Raw genomic sequence first — 17,116 nt, forward strand, 5'->3', positions numbered from 1 at the left:
CTGATGATGTCACATATTACATCATTCATGACATGGTCAGGGACATCACTGATGACATCACTGATGATATCTCAAATGACATCACTGATGACATCACTGATGACAACATCCAGTGAATGTGGTTTGGTTCGTTATTTAAATATGTATTATATATATAGCAATCTGCATTGAAGAATTAGTGGATATATAAATATCTGGATGGAGGATTTAGTAGCAGTGTGATTGACTATTTACTTGACTAATTTATAGTGTCTCACTATATATATTGGATAGTGACTAAACTGTGTGAATATCTGTATCACTTTGTCAGTTGTTGTGTAAACTGCTGCACCAGTTGGTTGCTAGCTATGTGAAAGTCTATATTAGTTATTGATTAGTTAACTGAGTATTTTTATGGGAGAGTGAATGTGTGTGTGGTTCTGTGGGGGGTGTGTGACTGCCCAAAGATGTGTGAATAGTTGATTCAGTAGTAGACCAATCGCAATGGACCGCACACCGCTAGCCCCTCCACCGGGTCGCCCCTGGGGAAGCTGGTACATGGAGTTCTTGAGTGGTTCACCCCAATGGGTGCAAGTAAGTACTTGTTGAACTGATTTCTTTAGTGGTTCACCCCAGTGGGTGCAAGTAAGTACTTGTTGAACTAATAATCTCTAGACCCAATACATGTCCCGGGTTTTGGAATATCGCCCGCGACATGGCTCGGGTTTCGGGATAACTTCCCTCCTCAGTAGAGAAAATAGTTAGGGGTGGAGAAGAGGGCCGCCAAACAACCGTCAAAGGCCTCGTTGCCCGCACAGGCACGCAGGTGCGTCGTCCAGGAGCTCGTCAGCTCAAAGCTCGAGGGAGCCATATTTGTAGACCAATCGCAATGGACCGCACACCGCTAGCCCCTCCTCCGGGTCGCCCTTGGGGAAGCTGGTACATGGAGTTCTTGAGTGGTTCACCCCAATGGGTGCAAGTAAGTACTTGTTGAACTGATTTCTTTAGTGGTTCACCCCAGTGGGTGCAAGTAAGTACTTGTTGAACCAATAATCTCTAGACCCAATACATGTCCCGGGTTTTGGAATATCGCCCGAGACATGGCTCGGGTTTCGGGATAACTTCCCTCCTCAGTAGAGAAAATAGTTAGGGGTGGAGAAGAGGGCCGCCAAACAACCGTCAAAGGCCTCGTTGCCCGCACAGGCACGCAGGTGCGTCGTCCAGGAGCTCGTCAGCTCAAAGCTCGAGGGAGCCATATTTGTAGACCAATCGCAATGGACCGCACACCGCTAGCCCCTAGTTGATTCAGTAGGTATATGAGGTTAAGACTGCATGTTATAACAGTTGTTTGGGTGAGTGAATATCCTTAAGGGTGTGGTGAGCAAATATATCTCTCAATGGTACATGTCCAACAAACTAGAAAAATAAAAGGCAGCGTATGTGGCAATTGTTGAATATAAATAAGTATACATAAGACTCAGTGATTGTATCAGTGATTGTATGAATAACTGTGTACTTGTAATAGTGATTTTATAACACACTAAGTTTGAGTTACTATCTATATGAATAAATGAAGTGGTGTTTGTATAAGTGTGTAGCTGACTAAATGTAAGTATGATCCATTGTTTGCATAAGTGAGTAGGATGACTGCATAAGTGAATAGGATGTGTGCTGGTGTGTAATGTCGATATAGGTGTATAAGTATATTTAATAGTGTTCTATTGATCATTGACAGTATGTATGAGTGAATCTATAGGTAAGTTATTAGATGTATGTGTAGATCTAGGAATCACTGAGTGGGTTTTTAGAAACTTGTATTGGTGTGTCAATGGATTCAAATATGGTACTCTGTATTTTACAGTGAGTGATGAAAAGGTTATACTAGTGTATGATGAGGTGTATCTGATTGTCATGTGGATGATGTAATCAGTGATGTCATCAGTGATGTCATTTGAGATGTCATCAGTGATGTCATCAGTGATATCACTGACCATGTCATGAATGATGTAACATGTGACATCATCAGCAGTGGATTGTGGGCGCGCGAGTTATACTTTAGCAGAACTAACTATAACGGAGGAATTTCAATGGTTTTGTACGAGTGAAATGTCCAGCTAACTATAACAGCCCTGAAACACTATGTGTTGGGGTACTGACTGACTGAATGATTAGAGTACTGCAAGGAGAGTACCTGGGTGAATTTATAAGTGGTTGGGTTTTGGCACAGTGAATGGATTAGTACATGGTGCTGAGTGGGTCACTGCAGGAGTGCAAGGGGAGTGACAGGGTGTTTGCTGGAAGTGTATGGATACTGACTGGAGAATTGAAGGTGTGAAAGACAAGTGTGTAGGTGGTTAGAAGACTGCATGCATAGTGGATAGGGGTTTGAAGCAGTCCATGTGCTAAGTCCTGGGTCACTGGATGAGTACTTGGGTACTGACTGAATGATTAGAGTACTGCAAGGAGAGTGCCTGGGTGAATTTATAAGTGGTTGGGTTTTGGCGCAGTGAATGGATTAGTACATGGTGCTGAATGGGTCACTAGAGGAGTGCAAGGGGAGTGACAGGGTGTTTGCTGAAAGTGTATGGATACTGACTGGGGAATTGAAGGTGTGAAAGACAATTGTGTAGGTGGTTAGAGAACTGCATGCATAGTGGATAGGGGTTTGAAGCAGTCTATGTGCTAAGGCCTGGCTCACTGCATGAGTACTTGGGTACTGACTGAATGATTAGAGTACTGCAAGGAGAGTGCCTAGGTGAATTTATAAGTGGTTGGGTTTTGGCGCAGTAAATGGATTAGTACATGGTGCTGAATGGATCAGTAGAGGAGTGCAAGGGGAGTGACAGGGTGTTTGCTGGAAGTGTATGGATACTGACTTGGGAATTGAAGGTGTGAAAGACAAGTGTGTAGGTGGTTAGAGGACTGCATGCATAGTGGATAGGTGCTTGAAGCAGTCCATGTGCTAAGGCCTGGCTCACTGCATGAGTACTTGGATACTGACTGAATGATTAGAGTACTGCAAGGAGAGTGCCTGGGTGAATTTATAAGTGTTTCGGTTTTGGCGCAGTGAATGGGTTAGCACATGGTGCTGAATGGGTCACTGGAGGAGTGCAAGGGGAGTGACAGGGTGTTTGCCCGAGTGTATAGATACTGACTGGGGAATTGAAGGTGTGAAAGACAAGTGTGTAGGTGGTTAGAGGACTGCATGCATAGTGGACAGGGGTTTGAAGCAGTCCATGTGCTAAGGCCTGGTTCACTGGATGAGTACTTGGGTACTGACTGAATGATTAGAGTACTGCAAAGAGAGTGCCTGGGTGAATTTATAAGTGGTTGAGTTTTGCCGCAGTGAATGGATTAGTACATGGTGCTAAATGGGTCACTAGAGGAGTGCAAGGGGAGTGACAGGGTGTTGGCTGGAAGTGTATGGATACTGACCGGGGAATTGAAGGTGTGAAAGACAAGTGTGTAGGTGGTTAGAGGACTGCATGCATAGTGGATAGGCATTTGAAGCAGTCCATGTGCTAAGGCCTGGCTCAGTGCATGAGGGCTTGGGTACTGACTGAATAATTAGAGTACTGCAAGGAGAGTGCCTGGGTGAATTTATAAGTGTATGGGTTTTGGTGCAGTGAATGGATTAGTATATGGTGCTAAATGGGTCACTAGAGGAGTGCAAGGGGGGTGACAGGGTGTTTGCCCGAGTGTATAGATACTGACTGGGGAATTGAAGGTGTGAAAGACAAGTGTGTAGGTGGTTAGAGGACTGCATGCATAGTGGACAGGGGTTTGAAGCAGTCCATGTGCTAAGGCCTGGGTCACTGGATGAGTACTTGGGTACTGACTGAATGATTAGAGTACTGCAAAGAGAGTGCCTGGGTGAATTTATAAGTGGTTGAGTTTTGCCGCAGTGAATGGATTAGTACATGGTGCTAAATGGGTCACTAGAGGAGTGCAAGGGGAGTGACAGGGTGTTGGCTGGAAGTGTATGGATACTGACTGGGGAATTGAAGGTGTGAAAGACAAGTGTGTAGGTGGTTAGAGGACTGCATGCATAGTGGATAGGCATTTGAAGCAGTCCATGTGCTAAGGCCTGGCTCAGTGCATGAGGGCTTGGGTACTGACTGAATAATTAGAGTACTGCAAGGAGAGTGCCTGGGTGAATTTATAAGTGTATGGGTTTTGGTGCAGTGAATGGATTAGTATATGGTGCTAAATGGGTCACTAGAGGAGTGCAAGGGGAGTGACAGGGTGTTTGCTGGAAGTGTATGGATACTGACTGGGGAATTAAAGGTGTGAAAGACAAGTGTGCATGTGGTTAGAGGACTGCATGCATAGTGGATAGGCGTTTGAAGCAGTCCATGTGCTAAGGCCTGGCTCAGTGCATGAGTACTTGGGTACTGACTGAATGATTAGAGTACTGCAAGGAGAGTGCCTGGGTGAATTTATAAGTGGTTGGGTTTTGGCGCAGTGAATGGATTAGTACATGGTGCTTAATGGGTCACTACAGGAGTGCAAGGGGAGTGACAGGGTGTTTGCTGAAAGTGTATGGATACTGACTGGAGAATTGAAGGTGTGAAAGACAAGTGTGTAGGTGGTTAGAAGACTGCATGCATAGTGGATAGGGGTTTGAAGCAGTCCATGTGCAAAGGCCTGGCTCACTGCATGAGTACTTGGGTACTGACTGAATGATTAGAGTACTGCAAGGAGAGTGCCTGGATGAATTTATACGTGGCTGGGTTTTGGCGCAGTGAATGGATTAGTACATGGTGCTGAGTGGGTCACTACAGGAGTGCAAGGGGAGTGACAGGGTGTTTGCTGGAAGTGTATGGATACTGACTGGAGAATTGAAGGTGTGAAAGACAAGTGTGTAGGTGGTTAGAAGACTGCATGCATAGTGGATAGGGGTTTGAAGCAGTCCATGTGCTAAGTCCTGGGTCACTGGATGAGTACTTGGGTACTGACTGAATGATTAGAGTACTGCAAGGAGAGTGCCTGGGTGAATTTATAAGTGGTTGGGTTTTGGCGCAGTGAATGGATTAGTACATGGTGCTGAATGGGTCACTAGAGGAGTGCAAGGGGAGTGACAGGGTGTTTGCTGAAAGTGTATGGATACTGACTGGGGAATTGAAGGTGTGAAAGACAAGTGTGTAGGTGGTTAGAGAACTGCATGCATAGTGGATAGGGGTTTGAAGCAGTCTATGTGCTAAGGCCTGGCTCAGTGCATGAGTACTTGGGTTTTGACTGAATGATTAGAGTACTGCAAGGAGAGTGCCTTGGTGAATTTATAAGTGTTTGGGTTTTGGCGCAGTGAATGGGTTAGTACATGGTGCTGAATGGGTCACTGGAGGAGTGCAAGGGGAGGGACAGGGTGTTTGCTGGAAGTGTATGGATACTGACTGGGGAATTGAAGGTGTGAAAGACAAGTGTGTAGGTGGTTAGAGGACTGCATGCATAGTGGATAGGGGTTTGAAGCAGTCCATGTGCTAAGGCCTGGGTCACTGGATGAGTACTTGGGTACTGACTGAATGATTAGAGTACTGCAAAGAGAGTGCCTGGGTGAATTTATAAGTGGATGAGTTTTGCCGCAGTGAATGGATTAGTACATGGTGCTGAATGGGTCACTAGAGGAGTGCAAGGGGAGTGACAGGGTGTTTGCTGGAAGTGTATGGATACTGACTGGGGAATTGAAGGTGTGAAAGACAAGTGTGTAGGTGGTTAGAGGACTGCATGCATAGTGGATAGGCATTTGAAGCAGTCCATGTGCTAAGGCCTGGCTCAGTGCATGAGTGCTTGGGTACTGACTGAATAATTAGAGTACTGCAAGGAGAGTGCCTGGGTGAATTTATAAGTGTATGGGTTTTGGTGCAGTGAATGGATTAGTACATGGTGCTGAATGGGTCACTGGAGGAGTGCAAGGGGAGTGACAGGGTGTTTGCTGGAAGTGTATGGATACTGACTGGAGAATTGAAGGTGTGAAAGACAAGTGTGTAGGTGGTTAGAGGACTGCATGCGTAGTGGACAGGGGTTTGTAGCAATGTATGTGTTAAATTCTGGGTCACTGCATGAGTCCTTGAGTACTGACTGAATGATTAGAGTACTGCAAGGAGAGTACCTAGGTGAATTTATAAGTGGGTTTTGGTGCAGTTTTTACAATTTTTTCAGGTGGGTACTGGTGGTAACTGACTCTGACTAACCAGTCCTGGAGCCAGTACTATGCTAAAAGACACTTAGAATACAGTTAAAACACCTACATACACTAGGGAACACTATGTGTTGGGGTACCCCTGTGATTAGAATGATATCCTCTGTAAGCCCCTAGTACATAATAGGGCAGGGGGATTAAAACTACCTCCTAAAATGCGCCACAGGGTGTGTTTTCACACTGGTGAAAAATCCTGAGTGTCCCTTGGGTCCAACTAGCCCACCAGGTATCTCCAGTTAGCGCCACAGAGCTGCGTTGCAGAGAGGTGTAAGAAGTGGCACGGCCTGGACCACCTCTCTGCAACGCAGCACAGTGGCGCTTACTGGAAGCACCTGGTGGAGTAGTTGGCCCCCAGGGGCCCTCAGGATTGAAGGCAAATTATTTCCCGATCTTAAAACGCGCCACAGGGCATGTTTGTACATGTCACCTCAAGCCCCATCCACTCGCTTCACCACTGTGTAAACGCACCCTGTGGCTGTTTTAATTTGGGAGATTAAGTCCCCTTGAATCCTGAGGGTCCCTAGGGTCCAAGTAGACCACTAGGTACCTCCAGTAAGCGCCACAGAGCTGAATTGCAGAGAGGTGTAAAAAAGGGCACGGCCTGGACCACCTCTGTACAACGCAGCGCAGTGGCGCTTACTTGAAGCACCTGGTGGACTAGTTGGCTCCCAGGGTCCCTCAGGATTGAAGGGGAATTATTTTCGCATCTTAAAACCCGCCACAGGGCGTGTTTGCACACGTCACCTCAGGCCCCATCCCCTCGCTTCACCACTGTGTAAACGCACCCTGTGGACGTTTTAATTTGGGAGATTAAGTCCCCTTGAATCCTGAGGGTCCCTGGGGTCCAAGTAGCCCACTAGGTACCTCCAGTAAGCGCCACAGAGCTGCGTTACAGTGAGATGTGAAAAGGGGCACGGCCTGGGCCACCTCTCTGAAACACAGTGCAGTGGCACTTACTGGAAGCACCTGGTGGGCTAGTTTGCCCCCTGGGGCTCTCAGGATTGAAGGAGAATTATTTCCCCAACTTAAAACACGCCACAGGGCGTATTTTCACACGTCACCTCAGGCCCCATCCCCTCCCTTCACCACTGTGTAAACGCACCCTGTGGCCGTTTTCAATTGGGAGATTAAGTCCCCTTGAATCCTGAGGGTCCCTAGGGTCAAACTAGCCCACTAGGTACGTCCAGTAAGCGCCGTTGCAGAGAGGTGTAAAAAGGGGCACGGCCTGCACCACCTCTCTGCAACGCAGCGCAGTGGCGCTAACTGGAGGTACCTGGTGGGCTAGTTGGCTCCCAGGGACCCTCAGGATTGAAGAGGAATTCATTCCCCAACTTAAACCGCGCCACATGGTGTGTTTGCACACGTGTCAACTCAGGCCCCGCCCCCTCCCTTCACCACAGTGCAAACGCGCCCCGTGACGTGTTTTAAATTGGGGGATTAACCCCCCTTAAATACTGAGGGTCCCTGGGATGCAACTAGCCCAACAGCTACCTCCATTAAGCGCCACAGAGCTGCATTGCAGAGAGGTGCAAAAAGGGGCGTGGCCTCAGAACACCTCGCTGCAACGCAGCCCCCTGGCACATACTCGAGGTTCCTGGTGGACTAGTTGGCCCCCAGGGACCTCCAGTATTCAAGGGGAATTCGTTCCCCATCTGCAAACATGCCAGGGGGCGCATTTGCAGAGTGCTGAAAGGAGGGGGCGTGGCCTCCGGCACCATGCCGGTCTTTGTTGTTTGTTTTTAAGAAGGGGGGCTGTGTGGCCCCCCTTCTTTTCCTAATATTCTTGGCCCTGGGGACCCCATCCCCCAGGGCCTGCCCCCAAATGTATTTATTTTTTCAAAAAATTGGGAAGGGGGCCGCGTGGCCCCACTCCTGAGGCCATAATCTGCCTCGGGGACCCCATCCCCCGGGGCATGGCCATTTTTTAAATTATTTTTGTTATTGGAGGGGGGCTGCCTTGCCCCCCTTCTTAGGCCATTTATGACCCAGGGACCCCATCCCCCAGGGGCCGGCAAAGGTATATATATATTTTTTTTTAATTTTTAATATTCGAGGAGGGGGGCCGCGTGGCCCCACTTCCGGGCCACTAATAGCCCCGGGACCCCATACCCCGGGGCTGGCCCTCTCCGTTGGGGGCCGTGGGGGGTCCCCAATCCTCCCACAGTCCCGCCGGCTCCCCGCTTCCTGCAGGAGCCGGCATTGCTTTTCCACATGGGGAGCTGCTAAGATGCAGCTCCCCGTGTGGAAAGCAATTTGGTTTGAATTTTGAAAGAGAGAGCAGGTTTCCCTGCTCTCTCTTTCAAAATCCAAACCAAGTTTGCTATGGCAGGGCGGGAGCCGCGAGGCTCCTGCCCTGCCATAGCAAACTACAGTGTCCCGGGGGTGGGCACCCCAGGACACTGCAGGAGCCGGCCCTGGGGGGTGGCGGTCCCCAGGGCCATCAAGGGCTCCAGGAGGGGGGGCCGCGCGGCCTCCCCTACCAACATTTTCAAAGCCCCGGGGGGGTGGTGATCCCCGGGGCTTGAGGGTCCGTAACGGACCCCCTATTTTAAATATTTAGTGCCCCGGGGAGGTGGCTGTCCCCGGGGCATGTAGGGGAGCTCGAGCCCCCCCACACAGATAGTTTTTTATTTTTATTTTTTTTATTTTAGGGTTGGCGTGAGCCCCCCGCAAATATGTAAATAACGCCCCGGGGGTGGCGGTCCATGAGGCTTGGGGGGGCCTTTGAGCCCCCCCACCCATTTCTTTTTTTTTTTTTTTTTTTTTCTTTTCGCGAATATTTTATTTTCCCAGTTTTTAATTCAGCACAATCTTCTTAAATATAGAGCAACCATGGGATCCAAAAAATACTGTCCATTGTAAGACAATCTTGATTTGTTTTCAGCTAAGACTGGTCATTATATATATTATTTTTTTTAAAACTTTGTTTATTGAGATTTTATGGTTCAATTTCACAGTCGTACAGAAAACCCCCCACCCATTTCTTATTGTAGCCCTGGGGGGTGGCGGTTCCCGGGGCTGGGGGGGGCCCTCTGGGCTCCCCATTACATTAAACCCATTGCCCCCGGGACTTGACCCCCCAAGGGGGCTAATTTCCAATGAAGCGATTGAACCCGCACTTCGTTGTTTTTTTTCGCGGCGGGATGCGCGAATCCCACGATTTAAAAAATAAATAAATAAATAAATAATAATAATTTTTGGGGGCCTTGGGGTGCTTGTGGGACCCCCTGAGCAGGCCTAGGGGGTCAGGGTTTTTCTACCCTACCCCCTTTGCGTGTTTTGCGTGGTATATTTCACTACTTTCTTGTGCCTCGGTAGAACCGAGGCACAAGATGGCTGCCAACACTTCCTGGTTTGAAATGTTGACAGCCAATTAGCATAAAGCTCGTGCGGTCTGCCTTGGGAATGAATAGGTCGTAATGACGGAGGGTTGCTGAGCACAGATTAGCTGGGTTGCTGAGCACAGGTTTCTACAGGCCCCTCCACCCAGACAGACCATGAGGTGTATTTTTGCCACAAAATAGTACTACGTGTTCAGAATAAACCGTATGTATATTTTTTCCCCAATGCTCACACAATAGGTGTGCATTCATAATTTATATTTCACTTTATTATAGGTCCTGCACGGACTGGTACACAAAGGGCTGGTTCCTTTGTTGTCCTGAAGAAGAGGTTTAGGGGAAACCTTGAAACATGTCGACACAATACTAGGGATTGTAATTACATAACAGTTACTTTTCCCTTTTATTAACCCCTTTTTTTCCCTACCAACTAGGAGCAGGAATAAAACATTAGCTCACTAGTTAGGTAATTTTTAAACATCACTTACACCACTCCCCCTACACTGCACTACACATATCCTCACAAAGTAAGTGCTCCTACGTAACTCCGCAAGTCGCAGCACACCCCAAGCAGTAGATGTTTGGGATGGCCCCAATGATGAAGCATGTCACCTAGGGGCAACCCTGGGTGAGTGAGGGAACTCAAGAAAAGAAATGTTTCTTTTCTACCAGTAGGGGTGGTCTTTCACCCAATTGGTGAATCCCCCGTTTTTCTAGGCTAGGTTCTTTTGATCCGTTTTCTATGGATTCTTTTTGCTTTACTCTGATCACACAGGAGGGTGAACCTAGCCCAATCCTCCTCCTCCTCCCCCTAATTTTGATTGATCATCACCATTATCACCATTGGCAGGGTTGGTATCCCTGTTTGATAATCCTCAAGCCACTCCAAGAAGTATTATCGAGTGTAATTCTGGTCCTTCTCCGATGAATGTGTGTGAGCAGGTGTTACAGGTGCCACAGTCTATAGATCGTACTGGCGAAAATGGAGGACTATACTCTACTGGACATTGCTATTCCACTGGAAAAAAACAAAGAACTGAAGGCGCACTTGAGAAAAACAAGCACCAAGGATTTGGACCTGGAATTGAGAGTGTCTCCGGTTTTATAATCTGGACAATCGCATATGCCCGTCCTGTATAGTAGTACCCCCACTAGTTTTTCACATGTTCATTCATTAGAATTGTCCGATGTAGGGACATCTGCAGCATTTCTGGATAAGGGGGTAGATAACATCTTGAACCCAGTCCAGAATATATGGGGGCGTACCTTAGAGATTTTTTATGCATTGGAGAGAATTCTCTCTTCAATTCTATCTTTGTTAGAAAAAAGCATGGTAAATTTTGATCATATATTGGAAGTTCTCTCTCCTATATTAATGGGGATCCAAGAACTTAAACAGGTTAATCGAGCAACAAATAACTTAGCAAAGGTCCCTGATGTAGCTTGTCGCTCATGCCAGACATGTAACGGGGTATCTAAAAGGGGAATTAAGATAGAGGATCGGGAAGCGAAGGAGAATATTATAGCTGTACCTCCCAGACGTAGCCCCCTGGTAAGTTCATCCCCAGTTAAGCAGCATATAGAGAGTGCCCAGCCTACCAGTCAAGGGGTAAATTTAAATTTAAATTTAAAAGTAACCCCGGTTACGCCCCCATTACGGATATACCCCAGTTTTAAAAAACCTATTTCAAACAACTCACGCAGGACAGGTCCCCCGAGCAAATTACAGTAAACTGAAGAGTCTGCTAATACTTTAGTCACTGCACCCTTAGGGGAGGTGCCCGCACCGAGAGAAAGTAATACCCGACTTGGTCGGAGGGGAAAGAAGAAAAACAGGATTCGACGTATCCCAAAACGGAAACAGAAGAAATTACGGTTCCCTTCTGTAATCGAGGAGTTAAATAGTACAAAATCACCACCAAGTAGAAGCGTTCCCGGGATTTTGGGGCAATCAATACTTAAAGTGGGTTATAAAGCAGGACCAGATAACTGTAATCAGCCGACCTGCTCGAACTCGGAGCTGATTAACCCGCGGAACCAAGAGGATCAGGAAGAAATTGGGACTCTCATAGTCAACATGGGTGACATTGAGAATCAGAGTCTTCCTCGTAACATTAATTTAGCTAATTATGAAACAAGTAGAGACCCTACACCAGGAAAAGTATTGACAAACTCATAGGTTCCCGTATTAGAACAGGGCTTAGTTAGTGGAGGTGCCCCTTTTCTGCCTTGTGGTCGGGATACTTTCCCAGTACGGTTTGATCCCAGCCAGGGGAAAGTTGGGGAGGGGGACTTAATCACAGTTTGGAGCAGTAAGAGGGTTATGTTAGAGAGGGGACCAGTCTTGGGGCAGATTGGTAAAAGGCTCATAGGGCATAAAGGGCCGGGTGCTGGACAGGTGAACAGGACTTTGCTCTTTGTTTCCCTGTTCGAAACGGACTCAATGTTATTGAATAGAAGCGTCCTTCTTCAGTTGCTATCAGAAATAAAGGACGTGGTACCGGTAACAAGCAAAGACCTTGAGCTGGTCTACTTAGATCTGAGGAGTGCCCCCCCAAGTACTAGAGTTACATTCACGTCAGGGGTAGTTTCAATGTTAGTACTAGCTAATGTAGATTCCTTTAGGAAGAGAGGTATAGATGTACTCTCTCGTGTGAACCCTTGCCCAGTTTCGTCTGAAAGCTTAGGAAAGACCCATCAGGTGCACGGTAGCGGGTTCTCCACCCCCATGGGTGTTATAATCCTTATAAACCCTAAAGACATTGAAATAACAGTAGGGAGAAATCTATGAAACAGAGAAATTAACATTATAGGTCCCGAAGTTCAAAGGCCCAGTAGTCCTATTGTGGTGGATGAGATGGAGCTGGGTGGCTGGTACCCTGAATGGGTCAAAAGTAACAACAAAAATGCCCATATTGCGGGGGTAGCCAATTGGGAAGAATCATATCCTGGATATTAGCGGGGGTTGTAAAAACTAACTGTAAGCTTAAATCGTTATTAGAATATGATCCTAAAATAATTTGCCTTCAGGAAACCTGGAAGGATGGGGATTTTCATTTTGAGAATTTTCATGTGTATTGTTGTGCAGCAAAAACATCTGTAAAAGAACCTGCTAGTGGTGGTTTAGCTATTTTACTTAGCTGTACCATGAGATGGGATCCTGTGATTTACATTCATCCCTCAAAGTGTTGTATGGGAGTGAAGTTGAGGATTGGTGAAGATACTCAGGGGCAAGCAGTTTTCCTTTTACTGGTGAACGTGTATATTCCCCCAGGGAGAGCATCGAACTCATTGTTTGATTCAATCTGTACTTATGTGCAAAGGATAAGTGACCTTGAGGAATGCTCACGGATTATGATGGTGGGTGACTTCAATGCCAAATTATCCAACGGTGCAGTTATGTCTTTTTCAAACCTTGAATTGGAGGAAGTATGGTCCATTCCAGATTCTGTATTGCCCGATCATTTAAGATCAGATAAACAAGGCTTGTTACTTCTGCATAATTTGAGAATGTTCGACATAGTAATGTTAAATGACAGATTTCCAGAGGATTCCCCAACCTCATATACTTATTGTGCGCATATGGTCACTCATTAATTGATTACATGGTGGTATCTTACCAATGTTTTAGTGTATGTACACAATTTAAGGTAGTTACTACAAGTATGAGTGACCATAGTATTTTGGCTGTTAATGTAGATATAGAAATCGAGAAGCCCGAACTCTGGAATCATAGGGATGAAAAGGTTTTGTATAATTGCAGTAATGTGCGTACTTGCTGGTAAAATAATTTGCTCCCAAATTTTAAGAGAGTCTTTGAAAAATACTGCTTTTATTTGTACTCAAGAACCCCCTATTGACAGGTTTGAGAGAATCTTGGCAGCAATAAGAACTTTTGGAAGAACAAAGCAAGTTGGCAGTTCTGTACCATTAGTAATTATATCATGGGAAATAAAAAAATTGAATTGGGAAATTAATGCTTTAATTAGAGAACAATTTAGGCTGCCTTCCATACCACGGCAAAGAGAAATTAATAGATTGAAACAAGTATGGAAAAGGAAAACAGTTTCAGAACGTAGAAGGTTCGAAGACTCAAATTGGGTTAAACTTCGAGAGGTTGCTCAATCTGGCGATACCAGGAAATATTGGTCGCTGATAGCAAAATTTTGCGTTGGGAGAGAGAAGTCAAAGCCTATTTTGATTCCAGAAGCAGAATGGTCTATGTATATTTCTGAAATAGAGGGTTACATTAAGGGGGCAAAATACTCTAGTGTGATGGGCCCACAGGATGTACAAATAGCCATGATAAAACAGGATGGCGAAGCGTGGGCAAACTTTTTACATCCACTGTTTGTCCATTGTTATACCCATGGTGACATCCCACAATCCTGGAAGGGAAGTATAATTGTTCCACTATACAAAAAGGGTCCAAAAACTTCCCCTGCCAGCTTTAGACAGATCTCTCTCTTGGATGCAACTGGGAAATTATTTGCGAAGAGCATGCTTACCCATCTGCAAGATTGGGCATTCGGAAATAATCTTATTCCCTTAGAACAAACAGGATTTTGCAAAAATAGTGGTACCTTGGACAATATCACCGTCTTGCAAACTTTAACCGAAAAATACCCAGTGAGCCGGGGAATGCCGTTATATGAGGCTTTTATAGATTTCTCTACGGCATTCGACCGGGGACATTGTGGAGAAAATTGGACACCATGGGGATACCAGGGAATCTATTACGATTGGTTATTGTTCTTCACACCTCTACTTGGACACAGGTTTTATTAGGGGGTACACAGGGCCTCTCGAGAAAAATAGAAACTAATAACGGGTTGAAGCATGGGTGTCTTCTGGCCCCTCTTCTTTTTTCTATTTACATTAATGATTTGCCAAGAAGAGTGGGGCTCAGCAAAGGGGATTCCCCTAAATTAGGAAATGTAAAGCTGAGCTGTCTGCTATATGCAGATGATGCCATAATAATGGATTTAACCCCAATCGGACTTCAAAGTCGCTTTGCTGAGTTGATTAGGTACACGGAAGAATATTATTTAAAAATGAATATTTTAAAGAGTAAAGTTATGATTTTTAGTTATCAAGGATGTAAAGTCAGGAAAAACTTGCATTGGTTCTTGGGAAAAGAGAATCTGGAAGTAGTAAAGTTTTACCCATATTTAGGAAAAATCTTTACAAACAGGTGTTCCGCTAGCAATCATATGGATCACTGTAAAGGCAAGGCAATTTCACAGGCCTTTGCAATTAATCGTTTATACACACACTGCGGGAAAAGACACTTCACACATATCTTATAAGTCTATATAAAAAAGATATACAACACAAGGATTTTACCGACTATTTTTCTAAGTAATTTAGTAAATTTAAGTGTTCTAAACAAATAAAGGATGGTATGGAAAAGCAAGCACCTTCTCTTATATATTGGAAGGGCAATATTTTTGAAATTGTAAAATACCCCTCATACACTGAAACCTGATTCAGTGTCATGCTTCATCATTGGGGTCTTCCCGTCCCTCTACTGGACGGGGTGTGGTACGACCTACGAAGACGCGGGAGCACTTTTATTCGTGATTCATGATTATGTGTAGTGCGTGGAGTGGTAGGGTCATGAAAGATATGTGAAATAGTTTAAAAATGTCCTGGCTAGTGGAAAAAATAACTTTATTGCCTTCCCTAGCTGGAAATAGTAAAAAATGGGGAGGTGTAGATGGTGTACTATAATGAGTCACTGTCTACAGGGTCGACATGTTTCAGAAGCCATCCCCCTGGCTTTCTTCCTCAGGACCAAAAAAGGACGATCCCTACGTCACCTTTATCGGCGGTATAATATTACTGTTGTACATATCCCTGCCGGTCAAAAGTACTGTTCTCTGTACGCCTTACTAAGGCGATCAAAAAGGTATACCAATCGTATATTGTAGCACATCTCTGAAATGGAAAAACGCAAGGGATAAATAACTTAGCTCATTATTTATCAAACATTGTATTCACATCACCATCATGTGGAAAGTATTGTGGTGACTAACCCTGTGATATATCTCTCTTGTCAGACACAAAAATTTCATGCCACAAGTGGGTGTTGTGCAACTCAGTAGTGAATCTCACTCACTTGTAGGAATTAAAAACGCTCCTCGTCTCGGTTGTTAAAATATTTACGTATCACTCAGGTTACACATTCATTCATCTCCCTTTCACACATCATTGTGGACTTTTTTAAGTTCCTCGTGTCCCACATGTATTAATTAAATAAGCATGCATACATGTTAGCATTCATTCGTCAGCAATCATACTCTCACATCGTTTTGTCAAAATTTAGTTGGTATACATACATCCGTGTATTAACGTTGTCACCCCATGAGCTGGCACGAGAGGTTAGACTGAAGTTACAAGTTTTCTTTAAAGATAAAGAGAAAAGTGACCAGCAAGATGAAGATACAAGTTTGAGATCAAAACCAGCATTTATCCCACCCGAAGCGAGGCTACCTGTAGAACTCATCGCCTTTGAAAAAGCTGTCATGAAAGAACTGGAAGAGATGGATCCGGCAACCAAGAAGGTCTCCCATAACATCACCAGAGAAGAAAGTGAGGCACTCAGGGAACTGGCGAATAACTCTGATTTGGTAATAAAACCAGCCAATAAAGGAGGGGCCATCGTGATACAATCAGCAGAAAAATATGATCTGGAGTGCAAATGCCTCCTCCATGACGAAAGGAATTATGAAATCCTCAATCAAGATCCAACTGAACAGATACGGGTAAAAATAGCCAGTATGGTTGAAGAAGCACAATCACATGGGTGGATATCAAAAAAGGAAGGGGAATTTCTAACCACAATTTCACCAAAAACACCTTACCTCTACACCATACCAAAAATTCACAAACATCTGGGCTCACCACCGGGTCGTCCAATACTATTTGGTACTGGATCCATTTTGGAACCGGTCTCGAAATTTGCGGATGCATTTTTACGATCGCTAGTACAAAAAACCTTGACGTATCTAAAAGATACTAAAGACGTCCTGATACTTTTAGAAGGGAAATCATTCAACCCAGAGAAAGAACTACTGATCAGTTGTGATGTGGAAAGCCTGTATACAAGTCTTCCCCACAGCGAGACTTTAGATATCATAGAAGACGTCCTGTTCGACACAGACTGGGATTACCAGACACCAAGAAATGTGATCATGAAGTGCTGCCAACTGGCACTCAAAGAGAACTTTTTTTAATACCATGACACACTGTATCTACAAAAACATGGGACCAGCATGGGGAGCACATTTGCTCCCAGCATAGCTGGTCTCTATGTCCACCACTTGGAAAAACAGAAGATCCTTAATTCCAGCAATCCATTCCGCAACCATATACATATATGTAAACGATATATAGATGACATTCATCTGGGATGGTGATGAGACAACCCCCAGACGCTTCCTAATGTGGTTCAACTACCAAGACCAGTTCTTGAAGTTCACAAGCACCATTTCAAACGAGAAATTAGTTTTCCTGGATTTAAACATCCATGTCAAAGAAGGAAAACTGGTAACAACCACCCATTTCAAGGAGACCTCCAAAAACTGCCTATTAT

Source organism: Triturus cristatus, chromosome 11 (genome assembly GCF_964204655.1).
Source record: "Triturus cristatus chromosome 11, aTriCri1.1, whole genome shotgun sequence".
Lineage (NCBI taxonomy): Eukaryota > Metazoa > Chordata > Amphibia > Caudata > Salamandridae > Triturus > Triturus cristatus.